Below are 27,418 nucleotides of genomic sequence, written 5' to 3' on the forward strand. Positions count from 1 at the left end.
GAGAGAGTAATCCTTGCTACTCTGCGCCCTAGACCGCCCGCCTCCCGCCGCCAGACCCCAGCTCCATCACCGGGTCCGGCCGCCGAGCGGAGTGCGGCGCTGGTTGCTCCCACCACACTACAACTCCCAGCATCCTCGGAGACGCTTCCTGCGTCAATCACGCGCCAGGCGGCGCTTAAAGCTGCTGTAACCCCCGTCTCGCGGGACGCCGGGCGAAGCCCGGGCAAAGGGCGGGCCGTCTGAGGCCGTCCGTTGACGACAGTGGACGGGCGGGCCTCCCCTCTAAGATCCCCTCAAACGTACGTATTACACTCAGGTACAAATATGGGTGACTGCACTGCCACTACTACCCATATTGATATGTCATCCCAGGGCACTGATACCTCCATCTCTCTCATCACATCATTTGAAACATTGATTGAAACCGCCTTTAATGAAATCGTGGAGACTGAGAGGAGGTTTTCCATGGGCCCACTTGCCACTAACAACAAATTGAGTGTTACTAACTGTGCAAATGGAAATATACATATTATCCCTGAGGTTACTGTGGTTAAGCCATTACACCCGTCTGTTGATGTGCCTATTGTTTTGGAGGATGAAAACACTCTTACCTAAATAGCAGCAGACCCTGCCCCTCCAACAACTGCTGCTATTACTCTACAGCCGGTACAGTCATCAACACCTCCAGTACCTCCGCTAACAGAAACTATCCCTATTGGCACAACTGTTTCCCAGGATGATGTTATTACCCTGGATATTACGGACTCCAGTAGTAACAAACTGGGAGGGGAAAAAAGAAAAAGAGGTACTACTAAGCAACGCGCTAATAAAAGGAAACAACCTTTATCGAAAAAAAGTCAACCTACTCCCCAAAGCCTGTGGAATAAACAAAAATCTTTGGGGCCGGTAACTGTCCCTATGGAGGATAAAGACTCAGTGGATATAGATAGCATTTCTCCCTCGCCCACCATTCACCCCAATGGGAATTTTAATACTATATGGACCCAAACAACATTAATGGGAGATAATTTTAACCTCTCAAAACAAAATGGGAACCTTATAGAGACTATAGTGGACACTATTTTTAATCGATTGGAAAAACTCATGATCAACCAATTTAATAATGTTTTTAAAAGATTGGACAGACTAGATAACCTGGTTAAAAATGATGAAGCTAAAAGGAAGGGGTCTATTATTTTGGATCAAATTAGAGCCGACCGTCTCCTAAAAGAACTTGAATCCCTAAGCAACACCCTGTCACTAAAAATACAGGATACTCGTATCGTATTGGATGAGGGCACGAATAACCTGGGAACATCATCACCGTCCATCATACAACCTACAACCCAACCCCGATCTGCTAACACAGGGGTTAAGTGTGCAAAACTGAGTATAGCTGCTAAAACTATTCCAACTCCTGCACCTAGAAAAATTACCTTTTTGGCTACCACTAACAAAAATGCCATCAGTAAGGATGATGGCTTTACCCAACCTACTACAGCAACAACTACAGCAACAACTGTAGATAACAATAAAGGTACTGCCCAAGCAGGGTCCAATAGGCCTCGCAAACACGAAGGGCCTGTTGTACTCCTACACTTGCCACCAGATGCCTGTCCTTTCGTTCTGGTTTTGGCAGGAGTACCAGTGTTGAGGGAGGATCAGGGGGAAACCTGGGTACAACTACGAAACAAGTGTATAGACTGGCTGACTAAACACAAGGGGGTTGGATATGATATATCAAGAGAAATCATATCGGTTCGCAGGGTGCCTTGGATTGGACCATTACCTAAAGATAAGGACGGAGATTGTATAGTTCTTAATTTTAAAAATCCTGGAACTGTAAGATATTTGCTTAACATAAGTGGTAACTGTTCGGCCATTTCTACGGTTGCAACTATGCTACCTTTAAGCTACTTTTACAGACAACCCCCTATGCATTTTCGACCACCTTTAATGCAATTCCACCCTCCATCCAGGTATTTTCAGCCACCTGCTATGCAATTTCAGCCAGTTGCTTTCCCTTTTAATACATTTAACAGATTTGCACCTTTGTCAGGTTTGGATATGTTAGATTGACCCTCTCCGATTAAGTCAGCTAACCCAGTTGTTCCATCACCAACTTTAATCAACGGAAATCAGGAAGCCTCACATTCCTTGACAGGGATTCCAGGAAGAGGCCAATCTATGAATAATAATCTTTTGGATTCTGTACTTTCTCTTGTAAGTTGGAACATAGCGGGTCTCAACTCTAAACTGAAAATCAAAGAATGGTCTGACTGGGTCAATAATAATTGTGACATATTGTTGCTTCAAGAGACTTGGTGCATAACTAATCCCACAATGGAGGGCTATTGTTGCCATAACTCTAAGGCCTCTGCTTCATCCATGGGTCGCCCCAGTGGGGGGTTATCAATTTGGTCTAAGATAAAACCCGGGGCACAAACTAAACAGATCCCAACACCAGGCATATGTTTTATGGCTGTGAAATACATTAACAGGATGATTTTATGCATAATTAATTTTTATAATAATGATTTTGTTAATCATCCCAATGGAAACTTTCTGTCTTTGTTTAACTTTATTGATGACATCGTGGAGGGGCTGAAGTATGGGTCCTTCGATGGTATTTGCATCGGAGGTGATTTTAACGCTCATATGTATCGCACTAGTGCCCCATGCCGTAATGGTGAAGAGTTGAAGAATCTATTAGCATCCCGTAGTTTAGTAAATGCTATGGAAATTGCTGGAACTAGTGCTGAAAATATACTCACACCTATCTATATAGGTCAAGGCTGCGCTTCCACGATAGATTATATATTTCTTTGTCCATCCCTGTGTGATATAATTCGAAAAGCTGAGGTTATCTGCTCCGCATATAGTGACCACTACCCGCTCAGAATATATCTAGACAATCCTCAGACCATAAAGGCTGCATTGAGAACTGAGAATGGGCCACAAAATCTGGTACTGTCGACCGATAGACTAAGACTAATATGGAAAGGGGTGGATAATAAAGCTATCCTAGCCAAGGTAATTAAAAAGCATCCTCTGTTAATAGAGACCTGCTTGTCACTTGACAGTACTGGCGAAGCATTGGTTGTTGCATTTAGCAATCTTTGTGGGGCTATTAAAAGGGAATCTTCTAAACCATCTAGGCCCAATATAGATCACAGCCCTCGCTGGTTTGACTCCGCGTGCTCAAAGGCCAACAGGGAATTGAGGGCGGCCTTACAACAAAATCCTAGGGATTTTAACCTAGTGAGAGAATTAAGATCTAAATATAAACTCGCCCTACGGATAAGATCTGAGGCTTAAGTGGTTAACCACTGGGAGTCACTCAAGCGGACTGCCTCGCTAAAAGACACTGCGGGGTTTTGGAGAGAAGTCAAATCACTCAGGTCTCTTGGTTCTAACATCCAACCAATTAACTGTAACATAAATGGTGAGGTCTGGGTGGAGAATTTCTCTAAAATCTATACTATAGTAGCCCCTACTATAGATTCTGCTTTCCTATTAAATAATGCTGAACAACTGAACTTTTCAATATCTGAGGTGGAGGATGCAATTTTGTAGAGCGCTAGCAATAAACCCCCTGGCCCCGATGGTCTATCTATCGACCAGATTAAATCGGAAATCAATTTTTGGGCCCCTTTATTATGCAACCTATTCAACAATCTGACCGACAGCTCAATCCCCGAATCCTGGTCGAACAGTGTCATCATACCGATATTCAAGAAAGGTGACAGGTCCGATCCGGCCTGCTACCGTCCGATCTCACTGATCGACAATACATTAAAAGTACTCGGTAGGGTACTATTCAAGAGGATAAGGGAATGGGCTGAGGACAATAATGTGCTACATTGCAGCCAACTGGGGTTTAGAAGTCATGTGGGCACGGTTGAGCAGTGTCTCAACTTGAATCTGATCATGGCCAAATATATTATCGTTAAAAAGTTCCCACTTTATTTAGGTTTTATGGATTTGAGTTCAGCTTTTGATTTTGTCAATCGTTCTAGGTTATGGTCACAATTGCTTGATTATGGTTTAGATGATCCATTAGTATATTTTCTTTCATATTTACACAGGGACCTTAAGGCAAGAGTACGCATTAATAATGATGGTGATCTATCTGATGACATTTTTATTAGAAGAGGAGTCCAACAGGGCTGTGTACTCGCCCCTTTGCTTTTTATTTTATATATTAATGGGTTGAGCCCTGCCCTGAGTAAGAACTCCAAGGATGTCCCAACTATTAATGGTTCCCCTATTAATACTTTACTCTATGCGGATGACGCAGTATTAATGGGGCGTACCCCTAATGCTTTGCGTTCATTAATTACAGGGTTTGTTGCTTTTATGTCTGATTTAGGTTTAAATACCAATTTTAAAAAATCTTTTATTATGAACTGTGGACCAAAAAGATACAACATTCTCTCAATTAAAAGTGGTGATAATGAATTAAAATGCACTAGCACTTTCCCCTACTTAGGGTTATTATTCTCCAACACTGGTTCATGGCAGCATCACACCGCCCACGCAAGAAATAAGATTGGTAAATCAATGAATTCAATTTTATCTCTTCGTCAACCGAGAACGGCTGATGTGATTACACCCTTGTTAAATATTTATCGCACCCAATGTCAGCCAACTGGGACATATGGATCAGAAGTGTGGGGTTATTGTAACAGCATGCCTTTGCAGCTGGAGGAAAATAGATTTTGCAGGAAGGTGTTGGGTGGAACCTCCTGTGCGCCAACATTCATTTGTCACCAAGAACTTAGGTTGCCATATATAGCTGATTTTATTAGGTCAAGGCCTACGCTTTTTTGGATAAAAATATGGACAAATCCAGCGGCTTCCTTGACCCGTAGTATAATCTCAGATTGCCTATTACATGAACGATCCCATCTCATACCTTGGCTAAATGCGGTCATGACTAGCCTGCTGAGCGTGGGACATGGCTCTTTGTTTAGTTCCCCAAATACTATTGTCCCTGCCCACAAGAATAATGTAAAACGGGCACTGTTTGAAATATACAAAGAGGAACGTATGAGAACTGAATTAATGAAACCAGCTATTATTAAATATCTTCCACTAACTGAGACAGGTAATAATAATTTAAATAAACCATACAAGCCCTGTAGATATTTGTCAATACCAATAGGAAGATGGACTTGGAGCCTTTTATTTAGGTTCCGGGATGGAAGTATTGTAAATTTACTGAGTTTCCCACTTGGCTATAATAAGAATTGAGAAGAACTTGATTGTCCGTGCTCTGTCGGTGGGAAACAAAGTTTACTGCATTACTTTATTTTCTGTGGCCACTATAAATTGTATATCCATCATTATCTAATGCCGATCTTCAGAAAATATAACCTAAGAGACTTTAAATTGGCATTGAAATTTCTGCAAATGTTACCAACTGATGATGTTATATACACTATAAGATGCTTCATAAAAGCCTGTGTGAAATCGAGGGCAAGTATGGAACATGCATAATGGCCTATGGATGCATAACGCACTTTAAAATCTAAATATAAATTGTATAGAGGATTAATTATATGTATGGAATCAATGATTATTGGTATTGGCTAAACAGAAATTTATGAATGCATTTTTTAAATTGTTTAATGTCTTATATCTTGTATCATGCACTTTTCGCCACATATGCTGCTCATGCCCAATTGGGCTGTTTTTAACTTCTATACATGTTTTTATGTATTTTAAATGTTTCATTCTGTATGTACTTTTATGGATTTATCATAATCCGAATAAAGATCATTTCAATTCAATTCAATTCCAAACTGGATTTCGCAATGGGCATGGCACTACGACAAACATCATGGCACTAACTCTCTTGGCAGATGCGGCAAAAGTCACCAAGAGCTCCCTGTTTCTGTGCTTCATCGCCGCATTTGATCATGTAGACCTCCACAAACTCTGGCAGAAACTGAACAAATGGGGAATTCCAGGCCCACTCCTACAGCAGCTGATAATGCTATACACCAACACCTGGGTCAGGATCAAACTGGGATCCGGTACGCACCTCTCACGAGGCATCAGGACCAGCAAAGGACTGAAAAAAGGCTGTGTCCTAGCCCCTCTGCTGTTTAACCTCTTCCTTGCAGATCTCCCTGGCAAGCTGGAGACAGCCAAATCTCACGCAGCACAGCTAGGTAACATCACACTGTCAAATATTCTCTATGCAGATGATTTAGTCCTCATCAGCTGGTCCCCTATCGGCCTCCAACATCTTTTGGACAAAACCAACGCGTTCTCCACAACTAACTCATTAACAATCAATTTAAACAACACAAAAATCATGACAATGAATTATCACAGAAAATTGAACTTTACATGGCTTCTGGATGGACAAAGGCTAGAGGAGGTAGTCTCTTATAAATACTTAGGTGTCATATTAGATTGCAACGGCTCATTCAAATAACAACTAGAGGCCATCTGTCGGAAGGGCATGACATTCCACCTATCGATAAAGCCACTGCAGAAAGCTCTTCCTGACCGGACACTGGGTCCTCTTCTACTGGTAATAAGAGCTCGCTTACAACCAATGCTCACTTACGCAGCAAATCCATGCGTGGCAAAGACGCAACAACATTAGATAACACCATTAGTCGCGCATACAGGGCAATATTCCATCTGCCCACCTATTCATCTCCCGCTCAAATCCGCCTTGAATTCGGACTGCAGAAACAAACGGTGGAGAGAAGAGGCGTATACATAAAAAACTGGCGGAAAATCAGAGATGCTGAGCATGGAACCTTAAACGCCCACCTCTGTACTGAATTGTCCTTTAGAGATAACTCACCAGCAAGGAACTACCTAATGGAATTACTGGAGACTTTAGGATTAACAAACCTACGGGAGTCACCAACCGACCCTGGTACCTTCAAAAAAATGGTATCGAAAGTCACCAAGATGGTCTCATCTATTGAGGACAAAGCCACCCTAGCCAAGAGAGCGCACGGATGGGTGGTGTTGAAAGGCTTCAAAGCTCTCAAACCACAACAGTATCTAACAACGGGACTCACACAGATAACAAAATACAAGTTCCTCAATATGCGCCTCGGCAAGATACCCATAACGTCTCACCTAGCACCCTGGAAAAGGGAAAACACAGCAAATCGTTGCCGACTCTGTTCTTCTGGAAATGAGGACCTCATACACATTATTTGCATCTGCACAAACCTTCTGGACATAAGACGTTCCCTGCTTCGGACCCTATGGAATCAGAATGGCATAACAAGCTGCAGACAGGCCGTGATGCTTTGTTTTAATCCCGTAGAAACCCAGCTAAACTGCTGGATAACAAAACATTTTGACATAGTGGCCAGTAGACTAAAAGAAACAGCCACAGGGTCTACCGGAAACACTAGCCAAACCAAAACAACTGCATGCACCTAGTCCCCCTTATCCTAATGGACTGCATTAATCCAAATTGTGACTTTTAAAATTTTAATTACGTGAATCTAGCCGTTCCTTTTAAGCTTTATCTTTTGCTATTGACTGCCTTTTATATAATTGTACGTTTTAAAGTTGTGAGTTTTTATTAACTGTACAATAAACTAAATCTGAATCTGAAATCCGAGAGTCACTGACTCAACTGGAAAAATTAAATGATAATAACGCTACGTTAATATAATTTTATTTTTCGTTGTGAACAGTGGGGCGACGCTCCTCCACCTTAGCAGAGGAGCTAGCACTGCCCCTAGTTACATGTGTTACTAGGAGCTCCTTTCTGACAAAACAGTATATATAGGCATTTCTGGAATTAAATTCAAAATCAGACTCTGCACTATTATGTTGTCTCAAACAACAAATGTATTGAGAAGTGCATCCGTTCTTTCGCTCTAATAAGAAAATGCATGAGGCTATCCAATCTTTTCCAGTTGCAGGCTATGTTTCTGCCAAGATGAGCAGCAGAGGATATGTTAAATAGTGGAAGTGCTGCAGGACATTACATCCAGACTTTTGTTGAATGCATGAATACATTAATTAAAGATTAAACCTAATATCATGCCTAACATCCATCAAAGTAAATCTTTGCGCACTGGCAGCAGTAGCTAAATGAATATTCACGCCTGTAGATAAAGGCCATTAAACTGGAGAGCTGCTCTGGAAGAGACATTGTACGGTAGAGTAAGTGGAATCTTGCATCCTTGTGATCGGAATATGTTCGAGGCTTTCATTTGAAGACTGCAATTTCGATGCTCTCCATTATACCTTGAACGTGTGTTCCAAATGATAACACCGGGTCTTTGAAGTGTGGCTCACAATAGCTTAATGGCCCAGTTGTATATTTTTGTGCATTTCAGTTCGGGCCGTTATCAGAGCTGGCCCGGGAATGCAAGCCAGTCTAGGCAATTATGTCGGACTGGTCCTGGGTGGTAGGTCTGGGGGTACAGGTGGAAAATACTGCTGCTGCGCTTTTGTTAGAGGGGGGCAATTTTGCACTGCTGCAAAACCGGCACCAGTAACAAAAACCGGTCCCACCAGTCCAAAACCGGCCCCCAACCTTCGAGCCCACCGGGAAAATACCCACTTCCCACTACAGCCAGTCGGCCCTGGGTGTTACAAGACTTGCCAGGGGAAAATAATATAACTAATTCCCAGAAATGGCAGCCTTTCACCCTCCTATATGTGATTTCTAGATATGGAAATGTTGCCCATATGGTTAGATTTTCACATTTTCAAACCTAGGGTTAGTTGAAGATTTGCATGTGTGGTTTCTCATGGAAGAGTTGGTAAAAGCCCATGCAATATTAGGTTTATTTGTATTTACCAACAATGTGTAGGTTTTTCCCAAACTTAAAATGAACTTACATTTACTCCTGCCAAGAAGAAAGTAACCACAACAACAAGGTGAGAAGAGGACGGAACACTTCTAAAGTTGACAGGGTTGTAGGTGTTTACACATAGGTAAAAAGTTCTGGCCTCTCATCCAGCAAAAAAAGTTTTAAATGCAACCATTTCAATTGCGCAGCTATAGATTTGAAGCAAACAAAACAAATTGAATTACTCAGAAACAACATGTGAAGGTGGTTACACATAGGAAAAAAGTTCTGCCCTCTGATCCAGCTAAAAAAGTTTTAAATGCAACCATTTCAATTGCGCAGCTGTGGATATGAAGCAAACAAAACAAATTGAATTACTCAGAAACAACATGTGAAGTAAGACACCCAGGAGGAGATTCTCAAACATTTTGCTCTTGGTTAGCATCACAAAAGAGACGCTAACTAGCACAGCATGTTTTTAGTGATTCACTTGGGGGGAAGCTTTTTGGACATTAGTCGTTGCCCTGTTTGGAGCCCCTTGCTTGGTTTGGACGTTTTGCTGATCGGGTTTGCCGGTCAGAGTAGCTGCCTGCCTCCCGCTGCCCAGCTCCTAGTACCAGCGTTTGAGCTCGGCCGCCGAGTGGAGTGCGTGCCAAGGGACTTCAACCCCCAGCAGCCCACGCGTCCCGCGCATCACCTGAGAGCGACACGAGGCGCATAAGAACAGCGTCTGGCCCTGCAGAGCAGGGGAAGCTTTTTGGACATTACTCGTTGCCCTGTTTGGAGCCCCTTGCCTGGTTTGGACGTTTTGCTGATCCGGTTTGCCGGTCGGAGTAGCTGCCTGCCTCCCGCTGCCCTGCTCCTAGCAGCAGCGTTTGAGCTCGGCCGCCGAGTGGAGTGCGGGCCAGGGGACTTCAACCCCCAGCAGCCCACGCGTCCCGCGCATCACCTGAGAGCGACACAGGCGCATAAGAACAGTGTCTGGCCCTGCAGAGCGGGGGAAGCTTTTTGGACCTTACTCGTTGCCCTGTTTGGAGCCCCTTGCCTGATTTGGACGTTTTGCTAATTGGGTTTGCCGGTCACAGTAGCTGCCTGCCTCCCGCTGCCCTGCTCCTAGTACCAGTGTTTTAGCTCGGCCGCAGAGTGGAGTGCGGGCCAGGGGACTTCAACCCCCAGCAGCCCACGCGTCCCGTGCATCACCTGAGAGCGACACGAGGCGCATAAGAACAGCGTCTGGCCCTGCAGAGCGGGGGAAGCTTTTTGGACATTAGTCGTTGCCCTGTTTGGAGCCCCTTGCCTGGTGTGGACGTTTTGCTGATCGGGATTGCAGGTCGGAGTAGCTACCTGCCTCCCACTGCCCTGCTCCTAGTACCAGCGTTTGAGCTTGGCCGCCGAGTGGAGTGCGGGCCAGGGGACTTCAACCCCCAGCAGCCCACGCGGCCCCACGCATCACCTGAGAGCGACTTGAGGCGCATAAGAACAGCGTCTGGCCCTGCAGAGCGGGGGAAGCTTTTTGGACATTACTCATTGCCCTGTTTGGAGCCCCTTGCCTGGTTTGGACGTTTTGCCGATCGGATTTGCCAGTCGGAGTAGCTGCCTGCCTCCCGCTGCCCTGCTCCTAGTACCAGCGTTTGAGCTCAGCCGCCGAGTGGAGTGCAGGCCAGGGGACTTCAACCCCCAGCAGCCCACGCGTCCCGCGCATCACCTGAGAGCGACACGAGGCGCATAAGAACAGCGTCTGGCCCGACTCGCGGGACGCCGGGCGAAGCCCGGGCGAAGGGCGGGCCCTCGTAGGCCCTCAGAGGACAGAGGAGGCAGGGCTGGGCCACCCCCCTTGCCCTAAGATACATGGCCAGGACTAATTGTGCTACATCTGAGTAAGCTGTCATTCTCTCATATTAGTTATATAGAAAATACTGTTTGTGTACTTAATTGTTTAACCCTACATGCAAAGGCTTAGTGGTGATTAAGTATTCTCTCTCAATCTTGAGCACGCACTATGACTTCACATCTCGCAAAGGAAAAGCCTTCAGTAGTAGGAGGGGTAACCAGAGGAACGCTAGATGATTACTTTATTAGGACCAATACAGAAAATGAAAGGGAAATCGCCCTCGCTGAGCGGCGTGCAGAGCGACGTCGCTCTGTAGAGCATATAAAGAACGAGCGCTCTTCTCTGGGTCCGACACCGCTAGCCACTCCACCATCCACCAGAAATCTAACTGAAAATGAGATACTTGACGCATCCTGTACTGATAGTATTCCATTACTTCTGCAAGAATTAACTTCATCACTTAATGCAATCAATGTAAATAGTGATTTGAACCTAAACGTTTCTCCTTCCTTTTCTAACTTGATACCAGAGGTAGAAGTTTTAGTAGACACGCCCTCACCAATAGTGGAGTCTGCTCAAAAGAAAAACCCCAAAACATCTAAATGTTCTCGAGCACAAGGCTCACCACCAAAAAAAAGGAGAAAGAGGAGGAGTGGTCCACAGAAAAGTAAGACTGTTCGAATTGACTCTGACATCCCTAAAAGCCCTCCACCAATTGCACCAGTGATACCTGTCACAAACACTCTCCTACACCACCTAGTGAAAAAAACATCTAGTAATGACCTATTGGGTAATATTGAACACCTACTTAGATCTCTTATACTACCGATAATAGAGAGATTAAAAATTATGGGGCATATTACCAAGCATGAGCGATAATTATCGCTATGCTTGGTTAGCGGCTATTATTTTAACGCCGTGCATCGCCTATTTTTATCGCTTAGGAGCCTTGCTATTATCAAGGTTTATCTCCTAAGCGATAAAAATTGGCCGAAATGCATGAATATTGCTGAAAAGTCAGCGATATTCATGCATTACCGAGCTAATGCTCTTGGCCATGTTATCCACCTACCATTGGATAACATGGTTAAGAACTGCTCTGGCCAGGTGTTATCTTTTGGAAATATTCGCGCTTAGCGCAAATATTTCTAAAAGTTGGTAATAGGAGATAGCGATGTTAGCGACTGTTTCCAGTCGCTAACATCTTGGCACGCCCTCTTTGCATGTCATTAGCGATAATTATCACTGACATGCAAAGTGGGCCCCAAGATGATCGCTATCTCCTACTAGCTGTCGCTCACTGGTGTTAGCGACAGCTTGGTAATAGGGCGATAAAATTATCGCCGCTTTAGCGGAAAAAATTCCTGCTAAAGCGGCGATAAGGCCCTTGGTAATATGCCCCAATGGCACTACAGTTGGTACCCTGGAACAGGCAATTGGGGGAAACAAAGGGGTAAAAAAGGACTTACCAAAGTCCACACTAGCGCTCTCCACTCCTATATCATCCCTAAAACCCAATGTACAAAAGGAAGCAAACACTAATATCTATACTAAACCAAAACCCCAGACACAACTGTCTCCTAAAAATTTACGGCAAAAAGCTAAAAATGGGGATAAAGAGCCACAGACAGGAGGGGAATCTAATCTTCCAGGAAATATACACAATTCAAAAGGCCTTGAAACTCCTGGTAGGGTAATGCAGACTAAGAGGCATATAGTAGAACTGCCACCGGAATCAGTTCCTCTCGTTGTGGTCCTTACAGGAGTTCCATCACTAGAGGACAGTAAGAGAGAAGATTATCACCAGCTAATAAACAAGACTATGTTCTGGCTTAGACAAAATTGTCCGCTTCCCCCAGATTTAAATGTTGAAATCCTACACGTCAGGCATCTTTCTTGGCTAGGACACAGAACAAAAGATTTAATGGGGGATATAATTCTAATTAACTTTAGAGACCATAGAGCAGTCAAATACATTTTAAATTGGCCTTTAGAGAATTGTACCAATGGCATCATACCCCGTGAAATGACTTATTTTTACTCCAGATCCGCAATGGCACCTATAAATATTCTTAGGTCCTTACCACGATATCAGGAGGATCGTTTTATACCGGTTTATAACCGTTACGCAGCCTTAACAGGCATGGAGGGAGTTGACTGACTCTGTCCTCGGACTGTAGCAAAGGACATCGTCCACAGCCGACAAAGTATGACCTCTATAAATATCGAGTTAAGTCAGAAACATAATCCCCCTGTGTCCCAGTTAAAACATACACTGAATCAGGCTATAGATTTTGACCCACTTCCAAAGATCATTGTGTCAAATCAGGTACATTCTATTCCTGTTTTAGAACAGAACTTAAATTATAAATCTGCCATTAGAACCACAACAGACATTGTGGAATGCAATGGGAAGGGAAACAAATCCTCTATTTCCCTTCTATTCTGGAATATAGCAGGACAACGTGCTAAGGTAACAAAAGATGAATGGGAGGCCTTTATTCCTAAATTCGACATCATAGCGCTTCAGGAGACTTGGACCCGTGATGTAATCCACATAGAGGGATTTAAAACTTATTTTACACCCGCACTTCCTTCCACATCGGTCAGAGCGAAAGGAGGCTTAACTATCTACGTCTCAAACCTCCTTAATGCACTGGAATTAGACCCCATAAGATTGGACTCCAACTTTCAGATACTTAGCCTACCTTTAAGTAAAAGGGACAACTTCCTCATAGTGAATTTTTATAACAATCTCTCAGACGTAGAAGCAGTGAAAGTGGTGTCCTCGATTCGCTCTATACTATTATCTAAAATAAGGAAGACACCCAAGGAGGAGGTAATCATCTGGGGGTGGGGATTTTAATCTGGGACCATGCCTTGTAGACAATAACTATATCTGTGGTATCCTAGACGAGAGTGGAAACCCCATCTCACATTTTAGACATTCCACTAACTCCTTAAATGAAATTGTGTTCAAGTTAGATCTGACCCAAACAAACAAGCTGAATAATGAAGAGTCGCTATTGGCCCCTACATATTGGCGAGAGGACACCAAACAACTATAGACTATATCCTGGTCTCAAACGGGGTGAGGATTCAAGACCCAATATTCACCAGACACATAAATGCGTTGAGTGACCATTACCCACTCAGCATTTCTTTCCCACTGTCTCATAACAGGAAAAAAACCTGGGCACTATTCTAGCACAAAATATTATGGAACTAAATAGGTTAAATGGATATGCGCTGAAATGGGGGAAAGTAGACCCAATAATAATAACAAAGACAGTGATAGAAAGGGCTTTCCCCTCCATCATGAAATGTCTTGCCTTAGATACGACAGATCTAGAAGTTATTTCTAACTTTGATATCATTATTGAAGCGATTAATGAAGCCCTGTGGATAGAAACAAACAACACAACGAAGAAGAGGAAAGGATGGTTTAACCACGAGTGTACGGCCGCCTATTCAAATTTAAAAGCTGCCTTGAGAAAACCGAATAGGATTGCACATGAAATAACAACTCTTAGGAAAATATATAATTCTGCATTAAAAAATAGTAAAAAAGAGTTAAAGAATCAACTATGGGCCCAACTCCACGAAAGTTGCACATACAAAAACTCGGTGTCTTTCTGGCAAGTGGTAAATTCTCCCTTTTTAGTTGATAACACTGACCACCCAAAACTAGAGGTAGCAATAGAGGAAAAGGACTGGGTTCACCATTTCTCTAAGATTTTTTTGATCAACATAGAGGCTGGTAATCACGAGGAAACTAATCCCCAGAATCCTAACCCACAAGATGACTCGGAAATTACCTCCGGTTTTCATTGAAGTAAATTGCCTGGGCTATGAGGGCAAGCAAAAATGTGAAAGGCACCGGGCCCAGACGGATTTCCTGTGGACTTCTACAAAGCCCAAATGGACCTCTGGACCCCTCTTCTAATCAGAGTCCTGAATGCAACATGTACCATAGGCCTAATGGAATCATGGTCTAAATCCATATTAGTTCCAATTTTTAAAAAAGGGGATCGTGGTCAGTAACCTGCTATCGCCCAATCTCTCTTTTAGACTCCCTATGGAAGGTGGCGGGTCGTGTCATTCTTGAGCAAATGCAAGACTGGGTGGACGATGGCAGGATTATTTCAGACCTCCAGAATGGATTTCGCCAGGGATTGGGGACCATTGACCAGGCTTTAAACCTGTCACTCTTGATAGACAAGTATGTTCACATTAAAAGAGGAGACCTGTATATGGTCTATGTGGACTTATCATCTGCTTTCGATTGTGTTTCCCATTCCAAGCTTTGGACATTATTGGAGGATATGGGGACACCATTGAATCTGGTCAAGTTTCTGAGGGAACTCCATTCAAATGCCACAGCAAGGGTCCGCTACGGGGTGGGGGGAGAGTTGACGGCAGAGTTTGCAGTAGAAAAAGGGGTGAGGCAAGGTTGTGTCCTAGCCCCCTTCCTCTTTACATTATATACCAACGAATTGGAAAGAGAGATGGTTAAGGGGTGCCAGGACCTTCCTATGGTGAACAACCAAACAAAACCCTCCTTGCTCTACGCAGACGACGCCGTTATACTGGCCCGTACCCCCCTCGAACTCCAAAAGAACTTGAATAGATACTCTAAGTTTATGACAGATCTTGACCTAAAAATTAATATCACCAAAACCTTTGTTATGAGGGCAGGCACTGGTCACAAGAGTAAAATGGGAGGTATCTATTTTAATCACGAGAAAATAGCAACCACACAGAAATATTCATACTGTGGCATAACGATAGATCATAAATTAACATGGAAATTGGCAGTCGAAACTAGAAAACTTTTATTTACAAGAACCACTACAGCCCTTGTAAATTTTTCCAGGAAGTTGGGTAAGAGAGCCCCCCTGAAATTATTATGATCTACAAAGCTAAATGCCTCTTGGTGGCATTGTATGGGGCGGGTCTTTGGGGCTTTGTCCCCACGGACAGTATCCAGAGGGTGGAAAATTCCTTTTTGAGGTATCCCCTCGCGGTCCCTGGGAGAACGGGCACTTTTGCCTGTCACACAGAGTTGGGACTCCCATATGTGACGGATCTAGCGAAGGTGGAACCCCTCTTATTATGGCGAAGAATATGGATATCGGAGAAAGCAACTTTCACCCAGTCTATTCTTTCCGATTGCTTAGCCATGGACAATGTACATAAATCTAGATGGCTGTGGTACATTAGAGGGTTCTTTTATGACTTGGGATGGAATAAATATTATCATAATCCCTCCTCAGTTCGTGAGATTCCGAGGAAGGTCCTAAAAGCTAAATGTCTTGCCCATCTCGAAGAGCTGAGATTGACGAGTGAGGCCACGAAACCATCTGTCATCCATAGCCTGTTGATGCAAGTGGTACCCACAATACAACCGTACCTTACATACAACATCAATAGCTATGAGCGGTACCTGTTAGTAAGGTTCAGGATGAATTTATTTAATCAATTGGTTGCTTTCCCAACTCGAAACAACTGGGTTAAAGATCTCTTACCCTGTCCTTGTGACGATATCTCTCTGCAATCTACCCTGCATACCATTCTTTTTTGTAAATTCTATAAAGACTTCAGGAAAAAATGGCTTGTCCTGCTGTTACGATATACTGGATATAGACAATGTCGTCCGGCCTTACTCTTTTTGCAGCTGCTAGAAGGGGAGCAAATAGCTCATGTAATAGTTAGCTTCCTTAAATGCATTGTTCGTCATCGAGCAAACTTAGAATAAATACTGTACAATAGCTAGCTTTGATTTATATTTATATTAATATTAATATAAATATGAAAATAATTTTAACGATTCATTTTTGCATGCTACTAATTGTTTTAACCAAGGGATAATAAATTGTAATGTAAAAACCTTTTTAACCTTGTAAATAGATCTTGTATATTTATATGATTGTTTTAATGTATACTTTTAAGATTTGCAAACATAAATCGAAATAAAGCAAAATTGAATTGAATTGATAGTGATTCACTTTCCAGGGCAAAACTTAATTTGCGCTGGAAAAGAGCACAAAAGTAACGCAAAGCAGCGCCGAATGCTGCTTTGTAAAACATTGTGTCAAGGGGCATTACATTACAAGCAACCACCCAAGCATTTTGACGCTTGACCCATCTAGTAGTATTAGTAGACAGGATTTAGCATAAAAAATTAACGCCACTGAAAAGCACGGTTGAAAACAAGACATGTTTAAATTAGCCCTTCCCTTTCCAACTTCGCATGTGTGCTGCACTGTACAACACACATACAAAGTAGAAAAAGGTTTTTCAATTGACTAGCCAGAGTATTTTGTACAGGAATGGTATTCTTCCCGTACAAAACCTTTTCTGGACTCAAGCACGTACTCTAGCACTATGGCCCTAAGGTGTGTGACTGGCACACAGGACCTGAAATGATTCCACTGTTAGGGAAAGGGAAGGAGATGGCCATATCTCTGTGAATGTGGTGCTCTCTTGATCTCTCCCTGTCACGCAACGCAGCACTGGATTTTTTGCTGCCGTGCTGTGTTCCGTGAGTCCTTTGAGAATCTGGGCCCCAGTCTCAACTTAGAAAATGGGTGGTCTTCACAAGAAAGGAGGCAAGTCTACTCACACAGTAACAACTATATCATTCGGTCAGGTACCTCAAGCAATATTTCTCAATACTTAGTCTTGCTACCACAGTGCATCATCATACTGTCATCACCGGGGATGACAAAACTATACATGGGCTTTTGCTTCATCAGCTTGCCACACTTTACCTTGTGCTTATTAAATGTATTCACTTTTTGTTTTCCTTCTCACACATTTCAAGCAAAATTATTAGGGCCCTCATTACAATTTCTGGTGGAGCTTCCGCTGCCTGACATCCCCCCAGTCATGGGACCGAACAACACCCAGTTCGTGGTCTAGATCGACTAATGAGGATGCAACCGAACACTGTTCGGTTGCATTCCCATACTTTACAATGGGAGCATGCATTCCAGCAGGAATGCATGCTCTCATTATTAAATAGAAGGTGCAGTTCATCCCTGCACCCCGTTGCAGGCACCTCAAGGTGCCTGCCACCAGGTGCAGAGATCCAAGGTGCCTGCCACCTGGTGCAGGAATCAACAGGGGTGCACCATATGTGCCCCCTCTGCCTCCAACCAGAGGACGTGCACCCAATGGGGCCCTGCTGGGTGCCCCAAAGTCGAGTTCAAACAGCCTTTCTGTCCCGTAAAGGCTGGCATGATAAGACTGACGAAACCTGACATCGTAATCCTATGGATGAAAAGAGCCTCCATTGGGATTGCTGGCCACATGCCGACTGGTGGACGGGCTCTCCGAACCAGTCGGAAGCCAGTTGGAATGACCATTTGGATTCCTTTTCAACCATCTCCATTGTAATGAGGCCGTTGGAAAGGAATCCGACCGGCATATTACAATTACGGTTCCAACCACAACATAATCAGCCACTAAGTGTTATTTTGTTATGTTAATGTCAATGATCAGTCATATACATTATCATAATCCTGTGCCTATTTTGGCAGGATGTTTGCCAAGCGCATACAGAAATGACACATGCTAATGTACAGAATAAAGATTATTGGAATTTTATGGAAAAAAATTGCAGCAAAGTGGGGATAAACTCTAACAACTCAAGCATTTTTAATACATGGTATGAGACAATCGGTGTTTAGTTTGTTTACATCAACACTGTTCTAAAGTTGCAGATCAGGAAAGTCTGACGATATTTGTATGTATCTGGAAATGTTTTTTTTCACTCGTATTAGAAATTAACAATGACGCCCATAAAAGTTTGGGACAATAAGTGGGGTTGCAAAATACCCAAACATCCTCCACCCCCTTCTAAAAGGAGTGTTGGGAAAGCTATTTTCCCAAAGAGGGGACCCATGGAATGCCCCTTTAATTAGTAAGGTTTGCCTTACTCCATTTGCAAGTCCATGAAAAGCCACGCAGGGTCGCTTTGTGTGGCCTTAAAATATGGGGTTATAACGCCGCAAATGACACTTCGAAGGCGTGAAGGTGCCACAGTGGCATTCTAAATATTCCCCTATATTTATTAGCAGATACCAAATGGATATTTTCTTTCTTTCATTCTGAGGTAGCGTAAGAAATGGGGGGCTTATTTACAAGCATTGTGGCGCAAGGCAGTGCAGCAAGTGACCTTGCTGCTCTGCCCTGTGCCACAGGGAAAGGGCAGAAGTATGCCATATCTACAACATATGGAGCATTCTTTTCCTCTCCCCTATGCTGGTGCACAATGAGCTGTCAAGCGCTGACACATGCACCCTTGCACCATGGTGCAAGGATGCCTACGTTGCAGACAGGATTGTTTCTGTTCAGGAAGGGACACATTCCTGCACAAAATGAATCTGAGGAGGATTTTTCCACTTTCTTTGTGTGCTGAAGAATGCAGAATGCAGCACACATAGAAAGAGGAAAAACAAGGATAAATAAAGATATTAGACCTTGTTGCACCTCCTCAGGGGAGGCGTAACATTTTGATATATTCCCAGGTTTGCAGATTGTTGTAAAGCTGGGAATGTGTCAAACACAATGGGTGATCCATGGGAACACCCACCATAACATCCATTGCATGCCTCCCCATCACAGTGTGAAGCAGTGCAGTGACTTGCACTGCGTTACCTCACTCCGGGCCTCATTTACAATATTTTGCCATGGGGTAGTGCTGTTTCTATCAGTTATGGGGCATTTCTGTCTGCTTTCACTGCATGAGTGCTCAATTGGCTACTATGCACCCATGCAGGCACTCTTGCACCATTTCACAAGCATGTTTGTGTTGTATGGATGGTTTTTGTCCCCTCCTGCACAAAAACAATCAGTGGAGGAGACTTCCTCTTTCTATGCATGCTCCAGAAAGAGGATAAAAATGAGGAGAAATAATGTTATTTCTCCTTGTTGCACCTCCCCATGCCACCTCTGGGGAGGCATTTGTTTTTCACGCATTCCCAGGTATACAGCTTGTTGTAAATCTGGGAATGTGTCAATTGCCATGGGAGTTATGTATGAACACCCACTGTAACAACCACGGCACGCCTCCCCATCGTAGTGTGAGGCGATGCTGCAACTTGTGCAGAGTTGCCTCACTCCATATTTACAAGACCATGAAAAGCCATGCAGGGTGGCTTTACGCTGCCTTGTAGATATATCTAAGGCCTCTGTGCCAGTGGAACAACACAGAAAGTGGCGTTCAAGTAGTGCACAGTGCTTCTCAATGAGCCAATCCATTTCTACAAGGCCATGAAAGTCCACATAGGGTGGCTTTAAGTGGCCCTGTAGATAAGGCAAAGCCATGTGTGCCATTGGAACATTACAAAAAGTGACTTCCAAGCGGCACTGAGGGATTGTAAATAAGTACCTGAGGAACCAATTCACAAATCTCCTAAGATGAAAGTTGGAGTGTTTGAAAGCCAGACGTTTACTCAGTTATATTTAAGCCTTAGATGTTGAGCAACTTTCTGACTTTCAGGGGAATGCTATCTATTCCAAGAATACCCATGGAAAGTCTTGACTGTTGAACATTTGTAGATTTCCACCAGTGCATTATTGCACAATCATTTTAACTGTATAAAAGCAGGCTTGTATAAATTTACCCATAGGATAAATGTAATATAAGCGTGCATTTGTACCTGCACATTTTTGTTTCTTCTCAGAAAATATATTTTTTTGTTGAGTAATCCCTTCATCTACAGCCCAACAGTTTTAAATGACTTCTCTTCGAAATATTGCTTACCAGCAGTAAATCTTCAGCTGCTTTCAGGGTCACAAACCTGCAAGTTATGTGAATGCACATAGACTTATCACTTTGTGAATGTTCTCCAACCTTTGAGGCAAGGTTCGACCTGTAATGCCAACAAACCTACTGTGAGAAGGTTTCTCTCACAGAAAGTCTACACCTCTAAGATATCCTGGAGTGTTGCTTAACAATAACATATGTGAAAACACCTTTATACCTTTCTTGTGTTTTTATGATGGATATTTTGAAACAATACATCTATATCTAATCTATTAATTTCTGAAGCTTCTGCCTACATTCAAAACATCATGTGCTATTCCTCCATTAGAAAGGTGACAGGAATTTAATAAAACTCTATACACATATGAACATTTGCCAAGTATCTCTGAAGTGCTTCTAAAGTACTAACAGCTCCATGACTGATAACAATCTGTAATTACTCATCCATCCAACTCTCCATTCCTCTGCCTCTTTTAAAAGTGGGGGAAATACTGTCTTTAATTCAGAAATGCCATGTTGGACTAGGCCCTTTCTGCAGGGTCTTCACCATCAATTTACCTTCACCTTCCTGCTTTCTGAACCTGTTTCTGTTGGCTTTTAGGACTCTGTGCACTTTACCACTGATAATCAGTGCTAAAGTGCGTGTTCTCTCTCCTTTAAACATGGTAACCTAGGCTTACACCCAATTGGCATATTTAATTTACATATCAATACCTAATAAGAGGACAGTCAATGACTGTGTTTGGAATCAAGCAAAATGGCTGCTTGCTGTGGACCTAAGGCAGCTTTCTGACCAGCCGCCCGGCGGGATGTAGAATCTGAGTAGGAGAAAGGAAACTGCTTGGAGAATTTCATGAAAAGTCTGACTTTGGTGTGTTAGTTTATCGTAGCCTGAATTAAAGGTTTCTTTCTTGTAATCTTGCAGTCTTACAGTGGGAGCTGACACAGAAGAACAGCCTTGCCAAAAACAGAACGTTGGAGATGTGCATTTGAAAGCATGAGAGAGAATGGTGTGGAATGTTCTTTTTGGTATGTGGTACACAAATGTGCACTGTGTTGTACACTGAGAGATGAGGTATGTGATGCTATAAGCAATGGTGCACAAATGTGCATTGTTTTATACATTGGCAAGTATTATTTATTTCTTACTATTGGCTTTGACATGGTCTCATGTCATCCCGAATTCTAAATCTGCCTGGTTTGAGGTGTTTTCTGTGCGCAGAGCCAGGCTTGCAAGTCGTTTGGGTTAATCACATTCAAGGATTGTTTTTGTGAGAGATTGTTTAATGTACCCTGGAAGGCTTTCATGAGCTTCGTGGCTAGATATTGCGAGAATGTAGAGAGAACTTGGGAAATCCTTCCTGCTGTGGAATGCTTGCATGGAAGCTGGCCAGTTCCAGTAAGTTTCCTTGGTACAGAGGGGAAGACTCTCAAACCTTCTAGTGTGTGTTTTGAGATTATAAAGCTGAGGGTTTTTGACTTAGAAACTTGGATTTTGGAATCCAAATGGGGATGGACGTGTCTATTTCGGTACATCGGAACCCTGGTTGCTGAGGCTCTCATGCCTGGCTGTTAAATCCCCCAGTCAAGAGTGGGCTAAGATGCAGTGATTGCAGCAGGTGAAGTAATGAGTTTTGATTATTGCCATTGTGATGTGTGGCCATTGGCTTTGATCATTTGAGGTGTTTTCTTTGTGATGTGTAAATGAGTCAGAGTGCACATCCAAAGTAATCATTTGATATATTCAGTGTATATATCTTTCTTATCTTTCTGATCTCTTGCAGAACATCCCATATTATTTGCTTGAGTTTATCTCATAGTATTTGCTGATTGTTTATTCATTAGTATTATTCATGCATTTAACTGTTACATTTACCAAGTGTGTTATTATTGTTTGTATATATATATATATATATATATATATATATATATATATATATATATATATATATATATATATATATATATATATATATATATATATGCTCTCAGAAAACAAAGTCAGTATCCCACGCTCTCAGGAAACAACACGGAGACACCAAATTGAAGCCAGTGCTGTTTTAATTCACAACGCGTTTCGCCGTGAAACGGCTTGATCACGTGATCAAGCCGTTTCACGGCGAAACGCGTTGTGAATTAAAACAGCACTGGCTTCAATTTGGTGTCTCCGTGTTGTTTCCTGAGAGCGTGGGATACTGACTTTGTTTTCTGAGAGCATACTTTTGTCGGATTCACTCCGCCGACGTCCACGCCACCTTTCATGGGTCAAGGGACCCGGAAGGAGTTCTGTTGAGCAACGAATATATATATATATATATATATATATATATATATATATATATATATATATATATATATATATATATATATATCTCTATGTGTATTTGAATGTTGTTCAGTTTGGCATCTGGGAAAGCCTTTGTTATAGAGCATTGCATAAATAAAACCCCAGCCTTATTCTTCAAAGAAAGTCTTTGTATTTTGTTGTAGGGTAGTCCAAGGATCCAATCAGAAACTGACATTTGACAGAAAACTGCTGCTGAATAATTTGTTTATAGAACATATTAGGCAAGAGGCGAATGAGTATTTTGAGCTAAATAGGTATAGTGCCCCGTGAGGTATAGTCTGGTATTTTTTAAAGGCAGGGCTGAGAGGACAGAATATTAGTTTTGCAAATTTAAGTAGGAAGGAGGAAACAAGCAAGATGGAAGGGCTACATAGCAAATTGGCTCAGATGGAAGGAAATCATATTGAGAGGATCTCCAGAGGACAAGAGGATGTGCATATATCATTGGAAATCATGGTAGTCAAAGCTGAGATAAATAGCTATTGTTCTAAGAGGGCAGCAGAGAGGCTTCAGGTATACAGACACAGAAATGAGAGTTATGAAGATAGTGAAACTTATGGAAAAATGCTAGCAATGCATACTAAACAAAGAGAAGGTAGGTGGAGCATTGAGAAAATAAAGCGCGGTGATTGTACATATGTTATGGAAACCACTAGTATTATTTCAGTATTCAAGGGCTTTTATCAAGCATTATATCAGGAAAATACCCCTTTTACCAGTTTCGTGGGAGGATAAAAAGGGAATGAGGATGGTGAGAAATGTCTTAGCGCTGGATTTTTGCGATTCTTTAAATGCTATATATTGGTGCCTTAAATATTGCGATTTTGGCATAAGGAATCGCAAAATACCACCTACTTCAAGTAAATGGTATTTTGCGATTTCCTTAAAAAATGCTTTTTTTTAAAATTCAAAGTGCCATGTGGTGCACAGACATGCCCTTAGGGCATGTATGTGCGCCACATGTACTTACAGGCACATTTCAGGGGTGCAACAGGTGTCCTTTGGACACCCTGGCACCCTTGGAATTGTGATTCTCATATTTGAGAATGTATCCCTATTCATTCCTATGGGTATTTTGGCCCATAGGAATGAATGGGACACTGATTCCTTAATTGAGATTTGCAATTTGCTAATCGCAAATAATGAATGTTAGAGATTCGCAACCAAAATGCGTATTATTACTTACATTCCATTTTGCTATTCTCAAATAGCGATTCCTTAAAAATCGCTGTTTGAGAATCACAAAATGGAAATTACCTACATATGCCCCTAGGTTATTTGCTGAATAGAGAAACAACCCAGATAGTTTGTATGGACAATATTGCATTTGCAGAGTCCCATCTGGTAGACTTTGCCATATATCTAGGGATAAAAATTAGTCCCAAGGTATCTACAGACTTAGCACAGGCTTAAGCTGTATTAATGGGTTACACTTATCTATCATTGGTAGATGCAATGTATTAAAAATGTTATTCTTACCTAAAGTGTTGTATGTTTTGGGATATTCCGCAAGAGATTAATATGGTCTTAATGAGGCAGCTGGATGCAATTATCATACATTTTATTTGGTAGTATAAGAAGATCAGGCAAGCCCTTCAATTTTTTTTCTCTCACAAGATAGGGGTGGGTGGGCTACTCGCAGCTTTTTGTTTTACTATTGGACAGACCTGCTACAACAGATATGTGGATTGTTTATGGTCAGTAGTAGAAAAAGGAAGGATAAAAGAGATCGGGTCATCCCACCGATCATATACAAGTTGGCACTTGATGAGGCAACTAGGGGTTGTCTTCTTAGGCAAACAGAACCAAGCTATTTTAGAAAAGTACGATTTAAGAGTGTGATCGCTGGCTGGAGAGTCTGGAGTAAGGTATAAAAGATTATGAGGACAGACAATATGCCAGAAATTCTCCTCTGTGGAGCTCATCTCTATTTTCGACTGGTTTTTATGATAAGATGGTTAGACAGTGGGAACAATCTGGGTTAAATAAGATAGGGAAACTATTTGCCTCAGAAGAATTATGTTCATCTGTAGATTTGCAACTAGATTTTGGAGTGGTAAATTGATTACTTTTTTTTAAATACATTCGAATTAGAGGTTCTTTTTGACAAAATAATCCAAGAGAAATGTCTTAGGAAAGGGTATCTCTTTCGGCGGCTATAAGCCAGCAGAATGTAGGATACGTCAGATTTATACTCTCCTAAGGGATACAGTTCCGGACAATCTAGAGAAGGTTGAATCAAACTGGGCGAGGAAACTAAGAGAAGGGGATATGGATTTATATATGGCATTTGGGTTAGTTATTAAGGTGATTCTCCCCTCCAATCACAGAGTTCAGCACTAGCGGGATTGCATTACGCCCCGGTGAAGCTGTTTGGTTGGGGTAAAAGGCGTAAAAAAAGTGGTATGATGTGCAGATGGCCCAGCGAATTCGATCTATAGGTTTTACTGGTGTGAGAAATTGGAACCCATAATACAGGGGATTGAGGTAAGTACTGTGGACAGAGATACATATTAGTCCACTTTTGATGCTACTTGGGAGTGACAAAAGGAGTGATATTGACCTGACTCAGAGGTATTTTATCTTTATATCCATGGCAGTCGCCCAATTGCTAATAGCAACAGCGTGGAAAAGTAAAGAGCCTCCTACGTTCCAAAATTGGTTGAGTAGATTACTGGTAAAATATAATGTGGAAAGGTCCCTGTATAGTTGTGAGGGCAGGGGTGCCTGGAAGCGGGGCAATCAAATTTTGCCACCGATGGCTAATTGGATCATCGGCTTTATTGGAGGGGCAGATGGTTAGCATCTGGCATCTAGGGTGTGTGGATTTAGAGAGAAGTAGTTTTTTAAAAAAAATATATTTTTATTGGGTTTTTCTCTTTTCGCACAACAACAGTTAAAATTATTTACACATAGAACGCACAATCATCTGAGATGAGATTAACCTAACTTCAAATTTTAGACATTCTCCTTCCAACTCATGACAGGTTCCCAGATGCGTTTCCCAAGAATTCTACCCTTTTTACCCTTCCTTGCCTAAATCCCTTTCTCTAAATTGTACACAGAGAGCAGCCTAGCCAACCACTGTTGAAAGGTTGGCGCTGCCTTATCTAACCATGCTGTTGCAATGCAAATTCGTAGCACCGACATGGCCAGAAAAGATTCAGAAAAGGGGGTGGTGATGAACAGAGTGTCTGAATTAAGCAGACCACTCTTACCCAGTCCAAAGATCAGGGCTTGATCCATCACCGTTATTTAGCTCACTGCACCATCCCAGCTCAGAACCTGGCTACATGCAAATTAGTCTGTCCCTGGCCCAGTGCATCATGGGAACAGGGCAGACCAGACTACCAAGCCAATTCTTCATTGGAAAGGAGACAAGCTACCGGGGACCGGTTTCTGGCATTTCAGCCATCGTCGGCCAGGCTTGCTTGAATCCTGATGGTGCAGTGAGCAAGGGACTCATGTCTGAGTATACCCTGACACTTCAAGTATAGCACTGGTAGGAGAAGGAGTCACTATATCCACGTCATCCGTGTATGCCAGGGTTTTAAAAACTTGGTCCTGAACCCTTATCTATAACAGCGGAGAACACGGACACCCTTGATGAGTGCCACGCTTGATCTGCAAAGACGCTGTGTGCCCTGCATTAATTCTAAGTCTGGCTGTAGGGCTTTGGTAAAGAGCCTGGAAAGCCTTAATAAATCCCTCTCCGACAACACACCATCCAAAGGCCATCCAAAGATAGTCCCCGGAGGCTTTTTCTGCATCCAGAAGCATAACCGCCATCAGTTCTCCTGAGACTCCTATGGCATCAAAGAGGGTGATGTCCTTACGGGCATGCTGTGTAGTGCCCCTCCCAGGGATAAAACCATGTTGACTAGGATTACCCAACTGCCCTATAATCTTACAAAACCTTAGAGCCATTGCCTTAAAGAAAATGTTAGCATCCGAATTCATAAGGGTTATAGGTCTATAAGACCCAGGTTCTAAAGGTGTTTTTTTTATATTATCACCACTATATCAGCGCCTGCCCAAGAACTTGGTACGGAATTCCCTGATTGAACCTTCAATATTGTCTCTACCAGATCAGAACAAATTACCCCTTGAAATGCTTTATAAAATTCAATGGGGATCTGATCAGGTCTGCGGATTTACCCAAAGGAAGACTAATAACTGGTGCAAAAATCTCTTCAGAAGTCAAGGGTGCGTCGAGTGCATCCCTGTCCCCTTCAGAAAGTAGAGGAGCAGAGATATCCCTGAGATACCCTTGGATGTCTAAAAGGTCCCTTGGCTGATCCTCCCTATACACCTGGCATAAAACTGTCTAAAAACCTCCCAGATCCCCTCGGGATCCACAACCGTATCTCCATTACCATCCGAAATCTCTTTATTTTCTCCTGAAGCCAATCTTGGCCTTGTACGGACCGCCAATATATGCCCCACGTGCTCGCTTAGTTCGTGACATTGCTCCTTTTTGTTAATTAGGTTACAGCTGCCTTAATAGCAATGTTTTCATTCACTTCCGCTTTGGCACATATAACATTTAGTAGCACCTGGTCCACAGAGGCCCTGGAGAGACATGCAAAGTTCAGTTCCTCCTCTGCGTCAGAAATTGTTTTTAGCCAGATATTTTGCTCTAACCTCCTCCTGCTTTGTAATGTATAAGC

The sequence above is a fragment of the Lissotriton vulgaris genome, chromosome 3_1 (genome assembly GCF_964263255.1).
Source record: "Lissotriton vulgaris chromosome 3_1, aLisVul1.2, whole genome shotgun sequence".
Taxonomy (NCBI): Eukaryota; Metazoa; Chordata; class Amphibia; order Caudata; family Salamandridae; genus Lissotriton; species Lissotriton vulgaris.